General features: G+C 40.4%; 1 protein-coding gene across 27 annotated transcripts in view; it reads left to right on the top strand.

The window, feature by feature from the left end:
• Positions 1 to 19,165: 19,165 nt before the first annotated feature.
• picalma (phosphatidylinositol binding clathrin assembly protein a) overlaps positions 19,166 to 19,305 on the top strand; it is a 40,042-nt gene continuing 39,902 nt past the window's right edge. For 23 of the 27 annotated variants that reach the window (XR_011684911.1, XM_071461164.1, XM_071461154.1 and 20 more), the window contains exon 1: positions 19,166 to 19,240. The gene's annotated coding sequence lies outside the window, so the exon portion shown is untranslated. The remainder of the gene's footprint in view (positions 19,241 to 19,305) is intronic. The other 4 variants (XM_071461167.1, XM_071461170.1, XM_071461168.1 and 1 more) reach the window with 1 other exon arrangement.

Genomic DNA, 19,305 nt, shown 5'->3' with positions numbered 1-19,305 from the left:
AAAAAGGGCTGTCCAGAGTGAACATGGGAAAGTCCATCAAATCTGAATGTGTTATACAAATCCTTTCACATCCACAGAAACATGAGCAGGTTTTGAAGTTTCCCACTCATATCCTTTCGGCCCAATCTGGCTCTGTCACTACTCACAAATGGTTTGACGCTGCATGAGGTCCAGTGGCAGTGGGGGGGGGGGGGGGGAATTATCCTTTCATCGCTCCAGTGGCCCTGGCCTGCTGACTGAGCTGTTCCTTTCTCCCCAGGCCGGTTGGGGAGTGCAGAGCCTACCAAGCAGGTCCTTGGCCCCAGGAATCCACACTTTTCATGCTTTGTGCGTGGCAGTCCTCAGTCAGCACAGCAGCAGGCAATCTGCTTGGTGGAGCTGTGAGCTGCTGCCGGCCTCCCACCTGATCCACAAACTTTGATTCCTGGTCACAGGACTCCCACCACATAAAGAGAGCAAAGCAAAAGAGAGCAAAGCTCATGGAGTTACAAGGGAGTAACCTGTCCTCACTGCCCTGTCTTCCATATGAACAACAGTTCATGTGATGCTCACTGAAGACTGAGCCAGGCAGAGGACGGACAGGGATTCTGTGAATATGGAGTATGAGATGAAAAGACACTGCATTGACAGTTTCAAGCAAACTTCCCCCTTCAGGTCCAGCGGTGAAGAAAATTGTGCACTTGTTTGGTTTCTCTCTTGTAACCATCCATCCACCCACATTCATTTTGCCTCTCCTTAGTTTCCTAACACCAAGATTACTTCACACTAGCTTCAGTAAACGTTTGCTGCCATGGCAGCTTTCACAGTGGATCACATCTTGTCTAGAAAACAACCTAAACTGAACAATGCATTTTGTATTTGGCCTAAATTCATCTGAGTGTAGTTTGTCTCACCTGATTGACAGCAGCCTTTGGTATTGATCTTTAGTGACTTCATCAGTTCTTCAAAGCTTCAAGTGTGTTCAAGGGCATTTAAGCAACATTTATAATCCTTCGGTCCACTGGGGTCTGTCTGCATAAAACACCTTGTTGAAGCTGCCAATGCAAACAACTAGGCAATGACTCTCTGCAGCTCAAGACAGTCAGTTATGTTCCTTCACTGCTCTGATATTCACTGAGGGTTGTGGAATGGCAATTTCTTATTTCTTTCTTTGCTAATCCAGATAAATTGTGAGAATCTTGGCCAAAAACTGGAGATAGTACATTGCTTCTCTGCAGACTGATAACCATCTAGAGTGCCCCAGTGTCTCAATAATCCAGAAGTCATTACATCAGTCTATACGCCTGATAGTTAGACCCACTTGGTCTTATCAGTTGGATTGGATCTTAGTCCATAGAACATGGCAACCATGGAGGCTAAAGACATCATTTTGGAACTTTTCATCACCTTAGACAAGAACAGACTCACATTGTCAAACCACAGCACTCAGGTTTACTTTAGGTTCACTTAGCTAAATCTGGAGTACTCCTTGAAAAGTCCAGTTTGTGGTGTGTTAATGGCCAGTCATGTTATAAGACATCTATTTATTCATGGAAATGATACATTGTCTTACCAAAAACATAAAAAAATAAAAAAATGCATTGAGGTTACTGAACCTCCGACTTGTGGTTTATTTGAGTTAGCTAACATCTCCTTTCATTAGTGTTGATGTTTTGCCTTGGTTTCAACAAACCCACTGGAAGCTTCATTATTTTTCCCAACAACCTCAGGCAGAAGCTGAATCTGACAACAACACAGCGACCTGTAAAACACTCTGAGCCAGCAACACAAACACAGGAACATAATTTTCAGTCTGTGTATGTGTGCCAGTGGCCCTCCATCACTAACAGCCCAACATTGTTGTCTATCAAATCTCAGTAATCGTGCCATGTAGTCACAACAGAGGCAGGATTGTTTTTCCTTTTCTCAGTGTTTTTATGTAGTAAATGACTTGTTTAACTCTTATGAACTAAGAGCTCATGCCCCACTTAAGTGTTATCATGGTAAATTCTAGAAAAACAGAACCTCTGTATGTATTCTTTGTTGTGCAACAAACATGACATCCCTTTTTGCCATCCTTTTTGTCATTTGAGATCTATGTATCTGCAGCCTGTTTTAGTGCAAAGTGAAATGATTCCCTCCAGCATGGTGGTCCTGCTCAGCCTTCCAATAGGTTGAACAATTTGAGTAACAGATGCTGGACAGAATCATGAAGCTATAGATAGATAGAAGTGTATGATCACTGTGTGTTCACAAATGAACCATCACAGTAACTACTTCAAATACAAATAACTCTTTTCATTTAATTCAAGAGTTTGGTTGTTGTACTGGCAAGCTCTCCCAATGTGCACAGTGCACCAACGAAGAAAACATTTAAAACCTTTGAATGAAATGAACTGGCATTACTCCATGTGTAATTCCATTTGATTGTGTACAGAAAACACTGTGTGTCCTGGTCACTGAGGCACATGGTTTATTGTTTAATGTTTATGTTGATCCCCATTACTTGCTACCCTGGCTACTCCTCCTTAGGTTCAATACACTATACTATATATGTATAATATACTATACTATACTACGAATGTTTGCAACTATCTTACAGAAAAGTAAAACAGGTACACTGTTACCAGTATATCCAACCTAGTAAAACCACATCAAACCAGGCAGATAACAGACAAATATGAATATAAATTCACTGATCCACTACTTTTTCCTAAAACCTTTTCACAAGGCTCCTGAAACATGGCAGTCTATTCCACTGACATACTGCACAGCTCTATGACTGAGTTAGTATAATAAGACCTCTGGTGATTGTTTCAAAACAATGATATCTCCAAACAAAGTTAAAGGAATAGTATAACATTTAGGGCCTGACAGCAGGGGAAACATCTGACCTGGTCATGTCCGAAGGACACAAAATCCACATACCAGCATCGCTAAAGCTCACTAATTAAATGATTCTCAAGTCTATGTTTAAACCTTGGCATAGTATCAAATATAAAATGCAACGGACAACATGTTTGGTACACATGTATGTATTGATATGTACAGTATATATATTATCTGCATGTGTGTGCATGTGTATTGTTGTTATGTTGGGCAGATCTGCCCTGTCTCCTTCTCCTCGGACCATTTTTAATGTTGAGACTTAGTTAATTTAGTTCATTGAAATTTGGAATTACAGAATTAAATTGTTCCTTATTTCAGTGAATGATTTACATTTTAGGAGAAAGTATGTCTCTGTCTCATCCTCACCTCTTGATCACCTGTTCTGTTTTCTGTCAGTTGTCATGATTTTTTGTGACGTCCTTGTTCGATTGTCAGTTTGTGGTCAGTTATGAGATAAGGATGGATAATGTTCTCACCTAAATCTACCTCCTTCTCATCTACATCTACCTACTTTCCAATGTTTCCAATAGTTTATTCTGTTATTATTTAGTTCTGATTGGTATTTGAAAAGCAGTGTTGTTGTGGGTATGTTTGAGAGGGGGCAGCTTGTCTCAGCACCAGCTGACACTGGGGACTTTTTTCTGCTCCACAGGCATTTGTTGGTGTGTTCCTTTACGTGTAAAATGTATCAGGTGTTTATCCAGAAGGGATAGCTGTGATGACTGAGTGGACAACATACACCATACCATATAGCTCAGGCTAACACTATCAAGTAGTCACTCAAATCGAGTTGGGCTCTTCCATGGTTAAAGTCTTTTTAGTACAAAATTCCCAACCTGGGGTAAGGTGTCGGGGGGCATCCTTTTGAAACTGATGCTTCCAATATCTGTGACTATTTTATTTATGTGACTATTAAAGAACAGCTGCCAGTTGCTTCACTGACTTCCTCTGTAGACATGTTGCAGAATGAGAGACATAATCTTCTAACTGCATGGTTTGAGGCAACAAACATGCATAACATCTTGGAAGCATTTAAAACTAAATTGTATTTGGTTACCCAACCTGAAATGAAATTTGTTATCTCATGAGGTCTTGCCTTTAAGGCCTGCTATATGCAGCTGTATTCATGGCCAGAGTGTTAGAGAAGGTAATATGCTGGAATATGGAAAAAAGTTGTATCTTAGACAATCTTGAACATTTTCAAACCCGTAGCCGGCCGCTTCTCTGGGACAAGATATCAAGTGTGACAAGCAGACATGAATATGAACACTCCCTTCTGTAGAAAACACAGTGATATGAATGTTTTGATTCTGCCTGTATGTCATGGTAGCAGGAATCTTCACATGCTTCTAACGATGTTTTGAAAACAATCAATTTTTTTAATTATGTGGAAAAATTATGGATTGTTATTCAGTCCTGATTCACCCCACAAACGTCATCAGTATTCATCAGGGTGCCCCTCTCATGCAAATGATAGGCTGATATGCCTTTTACCGGCTGCGATATCTGTAAGCTGGAGTCATTGAAATCCTTTACTTTACTTCAGAGGCTGATGAATCCTTTTCTATATTTAATGTTCTAACAGTATTTGGATATGGTGAGATGCCCTATCCTTGGTGAGTGCTCATTTGATGTCATTTTCTACATCATAGGCCTTAAAAATATTATGACCCTGTGTAACATTTCTTTTTTTTTTTACTCTTAAATTCAGACAAAACTCAAGTTGCTGTACTTAGCCCAAAACACCTCAGAGATACACTATGTGAAAATATACTGTATCTGGATGACATCACCTTGGCCTCCAGTGCTACAGTTATAAACCTCGCTGTCATTTTTTACCATGACTTGTCCTTTACTTCACATATAAAGCAAGTCTCTAGGACAGCCTTCTTCCACCTGCGCAATATTGCAAAACTCAGACCCATTCTATGTCTAAAGGATGCTGAAAAACTAGTTCATGCATTTGTTACCTCAAGACTGGACTACTGTAACTCTTTATTGTCAGGATGTCCCAAAAATTCAGTGAAAAGCCTCCAATTGATCCAAAATGCTGCAGCACAGCATGGTGACAGGAACTAGGAAACTAGGAAACGAGATCACATCTCTCCTGTGTTTGCATCTCTGCATTGGCTCCCTGTAAAATCCAGGATAGAATTTAAAATCCTCCTCCTCATCTACAAAGATGTTAATAGGCAGGCACCATCGTCCCTTAAAGAGCTTATAGTTCCCTATTTTCCCAATAGGACACTTCGCTCTCTAAATGCAGGTCTACTTGCGGTTCCCAGAGTTTGTAAGAGCAGAATGGGAGGCAGAGCCTTCAGCTATCAGGCTCCTCTCCTGTGGAACCAGCTCCCAGTGTGGGTTCGGGAGGCAGACTCCCTCTCTACCTTTAAGGTCAGGCTTAAAACTGTCCTCTTTGATAAGGCTTACAATGGCTGGCACGGGTATGTCCTGAACCAACCCTTAGTTATGCTTTCTTTCTCTCTCTCTCGTTGACTTCATGCCATTAACTTTGTATTTTTTCTCTCCCGTAGTTTGTGCTTCTCCTCTCTCTCCCTCTCTGTCCTCATTCTGCAGGTATCTCTGCCTCGGGAGCAGCGGGGTCCAGATCCACCACTACTCATCATTACTATTAACCACTGTTATCTGTCATTGTTACTGATAACACCATTACCTATACAGCTGTTCCTGCTCTCTCTCTCTCTCTTTTCTCCTCTCTCTTCTCCCCCCACCCCCCCTTTTTCTCCTCCTAAACCCAACCGGTCGAGGCAGACAGCCGCTCACCCTGAGCCCGGTTCTGTTGGAAGTTTCTTCCTGTTAAAAGGGAGTTTTTCCTTCCCCCTGTCACCAATCACTGCTCTGTTGGGTTTTTCTCTATAACAAAGTAAGGTGGCCTTACCCTGTAAAGTGCCTTGAGATAATGTATATTATGATTTGGCGCTTAAATAAAATTGAATTGAATTGAAAATTAACATAATGGATACAGTGTTGCACATTAACTTCAGATGATTGCATTGTACAAAGAGACACTCTAGAAATTCTGTTAAATTGCATGAATTAGAAGGTTGGACTTCTTTTTGGCACTTTTCCCTGTAATAAAAAGTGCTGACATCCTTTATCAAAAGGCATGGGTTAAACTTGTCAAAGCATAACACATCAGTAACACATTTGCAATTCATTCATTATTCATGATTACCTCTTACCTCATGGTCAAGGCAGATGTGTGCTGTAGTGTATTCTGCCCAAAGATGTAGCACTGCTAGACCTGTAAAGTTGGCTATGTAGCAACAGCAAAACTTACAGATACCTCCTTTATGTTGTGTTTTATCTGTAATTGGGGTATTTCCTCACCTTCTATTCAAAACTATTTGTATTAACTGCAAATGTAGAATGTAGACTAAATCATTATTGCATTTCATAATCTATAACACTAAGCCACCTATGAGAAGTAAATAGATATTTAATTGAATTGAGCTCTCTTTATTTTTACTGCTGTCAAACTATATGTGCATTTTATATTCTAAGTAATGAGTCATGTGTCCTTGACTGCATCCTGATCTTATGACAGCTCATCAAAGTGACAATGGGTTTGTGAATAAAGACGACAAAGGTAATACCCACACTTCTACCAGACTTGAACTGTGTATTAGAGCCTGTCCCTGTGCATCACATGACAGTTTTTGTGTCACAGTTCAGAATAATTCAAATTCCTTGTGTTTGACAAATTAAGTTTCTCTGTATAAGATGATAAGGTTAGTAGGTCAAATGACCTCAGTTTTGGTGGAAATATACTTGATACTTGAATAAGGTCACAGAAGACAATGAATCATCCTATTTTTCAAGACTGTGGTATTTGGTTCAGACTATGATAAAACCAGAGATGATCTCTCTCAACAGAAAAAAGATCTGAGGATCCTTTATTTGGAGTGAAATCAATCTAGACTGGGTGCCGTCACACTGAGCTCTCTTTATCAGTTTGAGTGGCACACAAATAATTTTGCGTCTTTGACAAAATGAAAGGGTAAGTCTCTCTGCTTTTGTTGGCTAAAATGTCATCACTTGGCACGCATACAAGCAACAAAGTCTTTGCATCATTCTCAGTGTCCCTCAGGGAGTATCCCTGTATAAGCTTGTCCTCCTTGTTGACATAGCCATTATATACATGACAAATGCATTCTTCAGAGGAGGTTGTATTCTCTGCCTGAGCAATATACCTGCCGCCAGACAGGAAACCTGTTAAAACATGGCTAAATATTCCTCATATGCTGAAATTCACTGTATTATTATTATTATTATTATTAGATAATTCCTAACTAACCTCAAGTGCCTGATCATCATCACCCATATCTATCTGGTAACTGTAAATTTGTGGGGACTAAATAGGACTTGGTAAAATAAGCAGCATCTGATTTTGCCAGATGCCAGAGAATTTCTAACCACCAGCTCGTAGATAATCTTACTTCACCGGCTGGTTCATCACTGTAGTGATTTGGGTTTATTAATGACTGGCAGGCTTTCTAGGGCCACCTAGACCTGCTGAAAGCAGACAAATTTCATCCTGCTAGAAGGGGCACCACTATTTTATCCAGGAATATAGAGAGGTGTTTAATTCAAGTTTAGAGAATTTGCTTGGCTTACACCAAATCTTTTCGTACCATTAAATTAATGTTTCCCACCTGAATATACTAATGTCTATGTTGTTTGGGCTAGTAAACTAGGTGAGAATGGTCCGTTAACGTTAACTGCTCCTGGTGAGTGGTTACCAGTGGCCCTGAAGTTAGAGGATCAGTGCTGTCTTTCTCAGTGCTTTCCCCTTGTTTTCCTCTCTTTGTGTTTAATGTTTGTCCCCAGTCTGTCCCTCTCAGTGTTTGTGTGTGTGTTTCTCTCTCCCACCATTCCACCTGAGCACCTGCAGCTGATAGGCTAATCAGCTCTACAAGCCTATGCAGGATAAAACACCAGCTCACGCATCCAGAATCTGTATCTCCTGAACTCACCATGCCAGCTCCCTGCATACCTACAATGTCCAGCCCTGTCCTTGTCTCCTGTTTGCCAGTTTGGACTGTCTATCCTCTGTCTCTGCTCTGCCTAAAGTTCCTTTGCCAGCCTCTGTCTTTTGCCCAGCCCCTTTGCCAACAGATAAGCCATCTATTATTCAAGATTACAATAAAATGCCCATAACATTTCCTGTGTCTCCTGGTCTGTGTTTGCATTTGGGTCCCAAATTGAATGGTTAGAAACCTGGTTCTGTTTACTGCAGCAACAGGCCCTCTGTCTAGTCTCCTGGATTCAGTTGCACGTCTTAGTACCAAAGCTAGACCAAAGCAAGAGGTCTATACCCTGGTTTACCGAAGAAACACATGTTCTTAAGCAGGCCTGCAGGAGACTGGAGCGCAAATGGTGAAGAGTTAATCTGGAAGTCTTCTACCTCAAATGACACGAGTGTATACTAATTTAAGAGCAAACTCTATCCACTTCATATTTCATATATCTCTCACTTACTGTAATCAGTAACAAGACAGTCCTAGATTTCTTTTTGACACTGTGGCCAAACTTACTCAAAATTTTCTCTTAGCTCTAGATCTTTTTGGCTCATGATTTTAAGACTTTTTCTGCAGTATAATAGATCAGATTAGAAACAAAGTTTGCTTCTTCTGTACAACCAGCTGAGCTTTATTTTGAATCGAAGATCACTCTGTTTAAGCAAATGTTGAATCACCTTCTGAACCTATTACCTACCTCATTTGTTTGAACCTTTGCTTAAGAAACTACACCTTGATCCAGAGTCTCTCAGTAATTATCAACCAGCCCCTCACCTTCAATTTTTTTTAAAAGTGGAAAGAGTTGTGTTTCTTCTAATCTACATGCTTCTAATCTACATGTCTAAATATTTTTTATCCTTCAATCCTTCAGTCTGCCTTCAGGACCTGTCACCCAGCTGAAACTGCACTTACTCAGCCAGTAAATTACACATCTTGTTTTACTATAGATTCAGACTGTCTCTGAGCTTCTTCTTTTTAGAATCTTAAAGGACAACTCAAAAAACTGCTTGATTCATTGTCAAAAAACAGCTATTAGAGATGTTCATTGGATTCCTGGGTCTACTTTGCTTGGCACACAGTTTTCATGTTGAGACATTCCCAGCTCATCTACAAGAATTTTCATCTGACTAAAATACAACAGTAAGTCAAAGAGCAAAAGCTTCTTTTTACTTTAGATTCAACCCCCCCACAACACAAGCCTTGAAAAGATCTCTTTATGGTACATGCACAGCCATAATTGCCAATCTTGACCACTAGATGTCCACAAAATTACATGTTTAAGTTGTGGCAATAAGGAAGGGAGATGGCACGTTCAAGTGCTGTCAGTAACATCATAACTAATCTTGACTATGCATGGAGAAGCCACCAAAGTGTTAACTGCTTAGGAGCTAAATGAGGAGGTTTTCTGTGTTATCTGCATTACAGAGACGTCATTGTGTTAAGAGGGTGCAGAAGCTGAGGCAATGATAAGAGTGATTATTCTCTACTCACTTCTTATTGTACATGGTACCCACCTTTAGGCCTTAATGAGGTAAAGCAGGAAACATCCTGCCCCTAGCCCGTAGATAACCAAAGAACTGTTAGCTATTTTAATTTTTGTCTATTTTCATCTATTCATTCACCTATTTCTAACTGTTTTTTATGTGTGTGGCTTATTTACCATTGCCTGTACTAGTTCACAGCAAAACAGGCCAAATGCAGCAAGAGCAAGACCACCTCTGACACAAGGATACTTTTGGTTACTTTGCATAGGAACAGGACAGAGAGCCCTCACAGAGTAAGCAAATTATGAAAACAAATACTGTTATTGCTCCCTGCAGGGAATGAATCACTTGTTTTGTTCAACAATATGTGTGGTGGTGTTGGTGGATATATTTACTGTGAAAGTATCAAAATGCTCAATCCACAGAGAAGTACACACAGCCCTTATTCAGAAACTGTACCATAAAACAAGCCACTAGGATGTCCTTCATTTTGTGATGTACAAAATATACAGTCACCAGATGTTTACAGCAAGAGCAAAATTCAAAGATGATAACAGCTTTGAAGCTGCGAACAAATACACTCCCGACCCACCTGACCCTCCTGGGCAAAGGTTAGAACGATCCAACATAGATGTTGAATGTAACATATAAGTTGTATGGGAAGAGAAGGAAACCATGAGACACATCATAGGTCAATGTGAGGGCCTCAAGAGGAACAGGATAAAAAGTCACAGTACGATCTGTGACCTCCTTGAAAAAGAGGGAACAGCCAAGTGGTGGAAAGTAGTAAGAGAGAGAAACATCTCACTACAAATGGTGAAAGGAAAAAATGCCTTGGTGCCAGACATGGCCAACTGATTTGAAGTCTAGGATGATAAGTTGATCAACTCTGAGCATGAAAAGACTGTCAAGTACAAAAGATATTGCCCAATAGTTAAGGACCTTTACCCTGGGCTAGAGGATGTGTTTGTCAGTGGCTTCCCCATTGGAGCGAGGGGCAAGTGGCATGACAGGAATGACAGGATCCTCACAATGCTAGGTGTAGATCAGACCGGTGTGAAGCAGCTGTCAGTTCTCATGTGCAAAAGAGTCCTGCTTTAAACCATCAACACCTGCAAAGTGTTAGGGGCCTTGGGCTGTTCCCATCAATAAATACTACATATCTATGGGTCTGAGGCAGTACCCATGTCGACGGGCAATGCTAATCATCCCAAATGGAATCAGACTGGTCAGTCATGTTCTATGGTCTTAGGCAGGTCCCCTACCAAGATAGTCTCCAAAGGGCAGGCCACAGGGCACCTATCTATGTAGTCCCCGGTTTGGGCACGAACACGGCTGCCAGTGAATCACTGAGGCCTGTGATGCCCAAATGGACATGCAAGGTGAACATGAATATGGATGGGTATGTCATTTTGGGGACTGCAAGACACAGGGATGATGACAAAAAAACAGAACTTCAAGGGTGCCTCAGTGGCTCACCTGGTAGAGAGCATACCATTAAGGCAGCGGCCCTGGGTTCGAATCCGACCCGCAGCCCTTTGCTGCATGTCATCCCCTCTCTCTCTCCCTGACTTTCCTGTCACTCTCTCACTGACCTATCCAATAAAGGCATTAAAAGGGCAAAAAAATAACTTAAAAAAAAGAAAACAGAACTTCAGAGACTGTACTACAGCACTATTGATACGGTGCTAGGAGAGATGGATCAAAGATTTAACAAGTGCAACTCACAGTTGGCCGGTGTTCTTCTTGCACTGAACACAGTAAGTGATACGTTTATTTATTATTATTTATTTTTTAAAATGCTGAGGTTTTTATTCCTGTTGGGTTTTCACAAGAATATAGACAAAACGGAACTTCTAGAACAAAACAGAAAAACACATATGTGCAATCACATATAAAATAAAATTGTAGCTGTCTGGAAATATTTCAATATTCATACAACTATTTTAATTGGGCATTCATTTAGTCAGTGTCTCATGTAAAAGTTCCATTTTTCCCTGCTCTTTTTAAACATACTCTCTCCGGCTCTCAAAAGATATGTACATTTTCCATGGTGAAAATGTCCCTGGCTTAAAATTTGAATTATATGAAAACCACCTCAGTATAGGAACCCCCCCTCTTTGATTTGTATTTTTCTACAAGAACATTCCTAGCATCTAACATAAATGTTACTATTGGTTCCAAAACGTGTCTCAAAATCCCTGTCCAATATTTGTCTTGAACAGATTTGGGTCTGGTAACCCTGAATCTCCCTTTCCTCTGTATGTCACCAATCAATGGCAGGTCAAATGAGTTATGAAAAGTCCCTTTTCATCAGTTGATGGTGATTTGGAATAAAGTTTCTTATAGTACTGTGAGACCCAGAATTGCCTTAAGTTATATTTTGGATTGTTGTGTTTTGAGTTGCATGCATTATACTTTGCTCAAGGACTTTATTAGAGCAAAGCAGTTTTCATTAAAATTGTTTGTTGGTTTAGTTTTTGCATGTGTGAGAGTTTCCCTATGTTGTATAGTTTTACTTTGTGTGACCTGATCCCTAATCAACTGGAAATACCTGGGCAAAGGCAATTAATGGGGTGGGGAGGTGTCATTGTGTGGCACACCAGGATAGCCTGAAAAAAGGCAGATGCTGCAAGGGCAGCGTAGAAAGACGGGCCTGGATGCATTCTCAGCACTGCAGGTTACGATGAAGAATCCATTGTCCTAAAAATCTGCAGCAAATTCTGATGCTCAGCCAAAAAAGCTGAATCTCTGAAAAAGAGATACTGAGGCATGCTACAATGCATTGGTGATCTTTATTGCCTGCAATTCAGCAGATCTTGGAGTGTTGTGTTGCCCTGAAATGCTATTTCTTGTCACTAGGAAAGATAGGTTATCCTGAGGTTATGAGGAGAAGTGGTGCTGATGCTGGCGACAGCAGTGATGACGATGATGCAATAGTGTCTAAATGTTTCCTGTTGCTCATGCACAACGTCATGCAAGAATTTGACAGCGCTATTTGGAAGTTGGAAAATGAGAGTACCACTACTAGATGTTCATGAGTTATTAGCCAACTGTACAGCCAATTAATCTCACATCATGGTGACAGATTTTATGGAAGTATAACAAAGCAAGCATTCAGAAAACTACATACAAGAGAACAGAGTTCGCAACACTGGCCAACAGTTTAAAAAGGCTATTCTGAACCTAGATCCAGTTATGTCTAACACTGGCTGCTTGCAACTGAGTGGTCCGATTGAATGGAGGGCACTCGAGCAACTACAAAACATTCAGTTAGGGACTTCTACAGGCAGCAAAAAGGGATGGTAAATACACATGGAAAAACAGGTGAGAAATGTTAGTGTTAGGTTGCGGAATTCATTAAGTTAAAAAGTTGTTTATAATCTATTATAATTAGATTAGATTTTATAACGGATTATAATTAGACAGTATATGTTTACATGTTAAAGTAAAAAAATAAATTGTATTTGATCTAGAAAGGGTCAGCAGCAGACAAGAGTCCAGCACATCTGTATCAGGGAGTGTGTCAGGTCAAATAAAGCTGAGACACAATAGAAAAGCAATAACAAAAGGTGGCAACCCCATTAGCTGCATCTGGCCTGTTTTACACATTAAATTTTACAGGCAATGGAAAATATGAAGTGATGTTCATTTATATGCCATATACATAAAAAACAGAAAGGGGAAAGTAAACAGATGAAAATACATAAAAATTCAGGGGGTATTGTTGGTATTGTTAGAAGCTGGAATAGATTAATCTCTTTTAGCATTGACTCGGCTTCTGTACCCTCTTCCCATAATGACTTCTCTGTAATACAGATATTCAATTCAATTCAATTCAATTCAATTTTATTTGTATAGCGCCAAATCATAATATACATTATCTCAAGGCACTTTACAGGGTAAGGTCAAGACCTTACTTTGTTACAGAGAAAAACCCAACAGTTCCCACAAAGAGCAGCACTTGGCGGCAGGGGGGAGGAAAAACTCCCTTTTAACAGGAAGAAACCTCCAACAGAACCGGGCTCAGGGTGGGGGGGTCTGCCTCGACCGGTTGGGTTTAGGAGAAGATAGAAAGAGGGGGAGGGGGAGGAGAGGGGAGAGAAGAGAGAGAGAGAGAGACCAGGAACAGCTGTGTAGGTAATGGTGTTATCAATAATAATGACAGGTAACAGTGGTTAATAGTAATGATGAGTAGTGGTGGATCTGGATCCTGCTGCTCCAGAGGCAGAGAGACCTGCAGAATGAGGACAGAGAGAGGGAGAGAGAGGAGAAGCACAAACTACGGGAGAGAAAAAATACAAAGTTAATGGCATGAAGTCATCGAGAGAGAGAGAGAGAGAGAGAGAGAGAGAGAGAGAGAGACAGAAATAGAGAGAGAGCGCCCAGTGAATCATGGGAATCCCCCAGCAGTCTAGCTCTATAGCAGCATAACTAAGGGATGGGTCAGGACATACCCGAGCCAGTCCTAACTATAAGCTTCACTAAACAGGACAGTTTTAAGCCTGACCTTAAAGGTAGAGAGGGAGTCTGCCTCCCGAACCCACACTGGGAGCTGGTTCCACAGGAGAGGAGCCTGATAGCTGAAGGCTCTGCCCCCCATTCTGCTCTTACAAACTCTGGGAACCACAAGTTGACCTACATTTAGAGAGCGAAGTGTCCTATTGGGAAAATAGGGAACTATAAGCTCTCCAAGGTACGATGGTGCCTGACCATTAATGGCTTTGTAGGTGAGGAGGATGATTTTAAATTCTATCCTGGATTTTACAGGGAGCCAATGCAGAGAAGCAACACAGGAGAGTTGTGATCTCATTTCCTAGTTCCTGTCAGTACTCGTGCTGCCGCATTCTGGATCAGTTGGAGGCTTTTTACTGCATTTTTGGGACATCCTGACAATAAAGAGTTACAGTAGTCCAGTCTTGAGGTAACAAATGCATGAACTAGTTTTTCAGCATCCTTTAGACATAGAATGGGTCTGATTTTAGCAATATTGTGCAGGTGGAAGAAGGCTGTCCTAGAGACTTGCTTTATATGTGAAGTAAAGGACAAGTCCTGGTCAAAAATGACACCAAGGTTTCTGACTGTAGCACTGGAGGCCAAGGTGATGTCATCCAGAGTCAGTATATTATCACATAGTGTATCTCTGAGGTGTTTTATATACCACACAAAACTTCCTCATTTAGCTCCAAAGCAGTTAACACTTTGATGGCTCCTCCATGCAATCAAGATCAGTTATGATGTTTCTGATAACACTTGAACTCTCCCTTCCTAATTGTCACTACATATTCGTATAACTCTGAGGACATCCAGTGGTCAAGATTGGCAATTATGGCTGTGCATGTGCTGTGAAGAGATCTATTCAAGGCTGTGTGTGTGTGTTTCTGTGTGTGTGTGTGTGTGTGTGTGTGTGTGTGTGTGTGTGTGTGTGTGTGTGTGTGTGTGCGTGTGTGTGTGTGTCTGTGTGTGTGTGTGTGTGGGTAGACAGAAGCCTTTGCTCTCTGACTCTGTTTACTGTACTATTTACTGTGACTGTCACCACCAGCACACCACCACCATCCCCACTTACACCACAACCCGGAGATACTTGGAACTGTAACTAAAGATAAAACAGCTGGTTGTCAAGCCAGCTTCCAAAGACAATACCCTGCTTCCACCACAAGGGGGCAGTAAATTATATGATGAATGCTAACAGGCTTCAAATCCTCCATTGGACAGAATGCTGTTGTGAGATCAGATGTAAGGAGAGATATTGGAACTTCCAGTTCAGTATCACTCTAATTGATGTCTGTTTTTAGCTTTAACTGGCCAAGAACTGATTGCCTTGCTTGTCCTGATGCCAGTGTGTTAAATATTTGAATTTTACTGTGCAAAATTATTAATGTGAGTTTGACACTTGAAGACTATACTTAAACTCATCTGCTGAGAATATTAAGTTTCTCGGAAATTAAATATATTTTCATAATTATAGAATCTGGTTAATTGATACATGACAACATGATGTATTTTAATTGATGCATAGGAATGGAGTTTTTTATTTTTATAAAAAAGTGAACAATTTATGATTTTTATGTCATTTCTGTTACTTTCTTGTTTTTTTTTTTTCTTATCAGAGAGTCAAGTTATTTATTTGTAGGCATCAAATCACTCAATGGCCTTTTGGCCCTAAACCTTTTTGTGACACTGAAGGCCAAATGGCCTTGGCCCTAATATGATGAAATTCCTAGCCTGGTCTCAAGACTTACATTGTTAGATTGTTTATACTGGTCAGGTAGCTGGACAAGGTGCTAGTATAGCTAGTAGCTAGTTTTAAACGTGATTCCAAGGGGAAAAGCAGAACCGCGACACTAGTAGGCCTACTGAATACAAAAATGTTGATGTTGGCTGCAAAAATATTGTTAGTTTTTCCTTTAACAATTAATTTCCTAAAGTTAATTTTAGTCTTTGATCTGTTACTGTGTACAATTTCATTTAGATGGATAGAGATCTTATATTTTATTAAACATTCGGTTGACACATAATTGACATTAGTCTTTTTAGATTTGGAGGGGTGGTCGGGTTGTTTTGTCCCTACCATTACTGAGACCAAACCCAAGCTTTTGGGTCATATCATCCATGTATGCACCAACAGGAGGAAGATGCAGCCTGTTTTTCATGAAAAAAGAACACATGCAGGTCTCTCTTTTCTTTCCTGGCACTTTGTATTTGGTGGCAGATGATATTTATATGTTCCAAATATCCTAAGAAACCACATATCCCTGCTTTCTGTGCTGACGTGGCAACAAAGTTGATTCTCTGCAATGAAGATGAATCTTTGGGCCATAACACTTAGATCATGTATCATGTCAAGAATTTATTGTTATGATACATATTTTGTATGCAAACCCCACGGCCATGGTGTCTACTAAAGGCAATTATTCTACCCCCCTTTTTTTTCCTGCAGGACTCGACAGGGTTGTGCCCTTTTGTCAAGCCTCTTCATACTTTTGCTAGAATTGCTAGCTCAACACTTTAGAAAGAATTGGGTAGACACTCCTCGTCAGCTTAAATCTGTGTCACATACTACATCGGCATTACGACATACTTATTTACTTATTGGATATCAATAATTCAGTTGCCTCCCTACAGTCTGCATTTGAGGACTTTAGGATGTTGTCTGGCTATGAGATCAACTGGACAAAGTTAGCACTGATGCCATGAACAATGCTGAAAAAAAGTTGGCATTACATTACATCCCTATAAAAACCGAGATCATATCTGGGTGTTCAGATGCAAATTCCCTTACATAACATAGCAAAGTCTAACTACGAATAGAGGTTGATTGTGACATAGCCTTATGGATAAAATTACCTGAGTCTTTACAAACAAAAGTTGCTTCCATTAAAATGAACGTGCTATCACTTATCTTGTAGTGGGATATTGGAAAAAGGTTGAAACACTGCTACATAGATATATCTGGAACAACAAGCATCCAAAAATCATACTCTCTGCCCTACAGTGAACAAAATAGGAGGGGGTCTAGAATTTCCATATTCCTTGGTATATCTGGAAAGCCATTGAGGAAACACTAGTATCTCCATATAACTCAAAGATATTTTATTGTCTGGTCTTATCAATAATCAGCACATGATATGCTTATCTCAAACACAGGAACTTCAGGATGGTTGAAAAATGTTTTGGGGACAACTGGAAATAGCACTTTATCACACCAATTTGGTGGAACAGTAATATCATGTCAGGGAATAAGCCATTTGAATCAGTGGCATGGTTCTCAAAAGGGGTGAGTATAGGGCTTTATCTCGGACACAGGAGGACTTAAAGGTTTTCAAGAATTATGTTTACTTTTTTTTATCTACTAAAGACATCTTTCTTTCTGTACTTTCAATTACAGCACTTTGCTCTTATGGAGTTCCGTGGGACACTGAACTGCAAATACATTCAGTCATAAGTTGGGTAAACACGCCACCCACCAGGGGTCTTGTGTCAGCCATATACTCACAGCTTCAACACCAAGCACAGAAGGGCCTGTCTCTGACCACAGTCTGGACCAATAACTGGGCTGTCAAGGAGGAGCATATTTCATGCACCCAAGAACCCAGACAATGACCCGAAGCATACAGCCAAGACAATGTGGAATGTTGTCAGTGATGAAAGACACACAATCACCGATTGGAGGCTCAGGCTCTTACATTTTTACACGGGCACCAACCTGAAGATGAGATGTGGTGGACCCATTTAACCAGTTTGCACAGGTCACTCTTCCCCCTGTGCATCTGTGTGTGCTCTTCTCCATGCAGTTGTGAGTGCCCTCAGTTTGAGCAGAAAGGCAAACTCAACTGTCAGTGGAGAAGGGGTCTGGAAGGGGTAAATGAGATTTCAGTTGATTGTTTGTATATTAAATCAATAAAATAAATAAATTAATAAAAATAAAGATTGTTTCACTGTCATTTTGAGTGTAGATTTATGGGCAAAGTCTATTTTATCCATGTACGATGAAATCTACACAATAAAGACTGAAAATAAGTGAAGGGGACTGGATACTTTTTTTTTTCTGAAGCCACTGTATGGTTGACTGATATGAAGGCCTTATATGTAGGCTACATGAGAATTCTAGTCGATCTAAGTTACAATGTAAATTTACAGGAGGTTTTAAATGATAAATGCTGGCATGATGGTCAGATCCCCTTTATGGTATTTTAATATATTCTGTCATATAGAAGAACAGTTTTAAGTTTTACTTAAGAAAGTTTTGATTAAAACAATTATTGTAGCTATAAGATGAGTAATTTGGTCTAATCACATTTCGGGTCTAATGACTGTCTCTGTGACCCATGGTTGTCATTGCAGCTTTTTGTCAGCTGCCCTCTGCTGCCATTGCCTGCTCTCGTCCGCCAGAGTGGTTGCTAAAAAAGTACACATAGCCATGTGAGAGGTATCACAAGCGTATGCCAGAGGTGGACACTCATCATGCATTAGCCTATGTGAAATATTTAGGGAGGTCATGGCTGGCAAGGAAATAAACCTGCCATTTTCCGGCAAAACCATCGCTCCATTTAAATGATTATTTAAACCCAGCAGGGGGAGGCGCTGTATAAAAACTACATGGAGTTCACCGTGGGAACCAAAGAAAGCGAAAAGGAGAGCCACATAAAGCTGACAGTGACGAGACTGGAAATGACATGTTTTGACTCCAAAATAAAGGCTCGAGGAAAACACACACACACACACACACACACACACACACACACACCACACTCACACCACACACACCACACTCACACCACACTCACACACACACACACACACACACACACACACACACACACACCACACTCACACCACACACACCACACTCACACCACACTCACACACACACACACACACACACACACACACACGCTGCGAAACACTGCGAAGCTGGTTTGGTGCATTTTCACGTGAAGTGAGTTGGTATTTAGTTACATTAAGCCATTGTTATTATTTTTTTTCCATTGATTAGTTTGTTTGTTTTAAGTATTCTGGAACTTTTACAAGGAACAGGAATGATGCCGTTCATTCAATGACTTCCACTCTGGACTACAACTTGAGTTTAGATGTGTTTACATTTCGGAAAATAAAGCAAACCGTCTATCTATTAACTATTCCAATGCCTGTGCCATTAGTCTGCATTATTTCCTAATAATGAACTTGAAAGTTATAATCATGACAAATTTGAGCTTTTATTGTGAAACATTCTGCCCGGAAGTAGTTTCTATTTTTATTCTGTCTTTCCAGCTACGGTATGTGAGAAAGACTTGTACGGGAAGGGAAGAAGACGCTGTAGACGCGAGGGACCGAGTAAAAGACTGGGTACGTATCTTACAGTCATTAAATAAGATGGTTCTCACTGCAGGTTCAGTGTCTTTGACCGAATT

The sequence above is a fragment of the Trachinotus anak genome, unplaced genomic scaffold (genome assembly GCF_046630095.1).
Source record: "Trachinotus anak isolate AG129_WGS33_773 ecotype Australia unplaced genomic scaffold, CSIRO_AGI_Tana_v1 ptg000024l, whole genome shotgun sequence".
Taxonomy (NCBI): domain Eukaryota; kingdom Metazoa; phylum Chordata; class Actinopteri; order Carangiformes; family Carangidae; genus Trachinotus; species Trachinotus anak.
The sequence above is the reverse complement of the archived record's forward strand: the minus strand, read 5'-3'. Positions and strand labels throughout refer to the sequence as shown.